Source organism: Carlito syrichta, unplaced genomic scaffold, assembly GCF_000164805.1.
Source record: "Carlito syrichta isolate Samal-C Ts95f unplaced genomic scaffold, Tarsius_syrichta-2.0.1 Scaffold86295, whole genome shotgun sequence".
NCBI lineage: Eukaryota > Metazoa > Chordata > Mammalia > Primates > Tarsiidae > Carlito > Carlito syrichta.
In genome coordinates, this window is record NW_007030391.1 from 251,637 (window position 1) to 252,890 (window position 1,254).

General features: G+C 57.5%; 1 protein-coding gene across 1 annotated transcript in view; it reads right to left on the bottom strand.

Moving 5' to 3' along the window:
* Positions 1–1,254, bottom strand: part of LTBP4 (latent transforming growth factor beta binding protein 4) — a 30,740-nt gene that overhangs the window by 21,597 nt on the left and 7,889 nt on the right. The window lies entirely within an intron of this gene.

The window sequence follows — 1,254 nt, forward strand, 5'->3', positions numbered from 1 at the left end:
GAGGGCTGGGAGGGGCCGGCGGCCGGGGCCATCCAGGGAGGCGGGTGTGGGATTCTGAGCCACAACTGCAGAGGAGAGCCCAGGGGAAGCCGCCTCAGTCTCGAAGGGTGAGGGGGCTGGAGTCCTGGGAGATCAGCAGTGTTCTCGGGCTCAAAGATGGCTCGAGGTTTCCGGGGCGGACGGGGAGCCCAGCTCAACGAAACCGGGGCGCCCTTTCAACGGGAGTCCCTCGAGTCCTTTCGGGAACGGGCTACCTAGAAGACGTGACTCTAGCGCCTCCTAGAGGATGACCGGTTTGAGGCTGCCCAGAACAGGATTTAGATGGAGACCTGAAATTCCTGGAAGTCCCCAGCACTTAAGAGCCCCAGCTGGCGGGGCGCGGTGGCTCACGCCTGTAATCCCAGCACTTTGGGAGGCGGAGGCGAGAGGATGGCCTGAGCTTCGAGACCAGTCTGGGCAAGCTGGCGAGACCTCCTCTCTACAATAAATCAAAAAATTAGCTGGGCGTGGTGGCGCACGCCTGTAGTTCCAGCTACTTGAAAGGCTGAGGTGGAAGGATCCCCTGAGCGCAGCAGGAGGAGGCTGCGGTGCCCTACTGCCTTCCAGCCTAGGGGACAGAGTGAGACTCCAACTCAAAAAAAAAAAAAAGCCCCAATTGCTTGGGAACCTATGATAGTGTGGAATCCTCCTCCCCTCCCAACTAAGGGATTAGGTGCCCAAGTCTTTTGATTAATGGCTACCCGTGAGGAGCACAGTGCCTGGGAACCCCTTGGGAGAATCAGCCTATCAAGACCAACTCTGAGGTTCTCTGAGATGGGGTCAGAAGCAGCTTGGGGTGGAGGCTGTCAACTGGAAGAGCAGGAGTTGGTAAGACAGGAAGCGGGAAATCGCTGATGGGACTGGGCAGTTGGAAATACAAGAAAATGGGAGCCTTTTGTGGGAAGGGAATTCATCTGGGGAGAGGAGTTAGCACTTTAAGGGTTTGTAATCTGGAGTTTCTCCTGGCAGCTGAGAGAGGTAGCTGTGGGACAACACTACAGAGTCCCCTGGTGAGGGGCACAGTCTGGGGAGGTGGGAGGGAAGAGTGAGAGAAAACTTCCCCAGAGGAGCTGGTCTCTAGGGTTTGTTGACAGGGGTGGGAGCGGGCTTAGGGTCTGCGGGCAGAAATTCTGGGCTCCCCTGGGTAGGAGTTAGGCCAGGACTCCAGAGTGCTCCAGTGGGAATCTTTAATTGGGTGGTAAGGCCTAGCAGAGG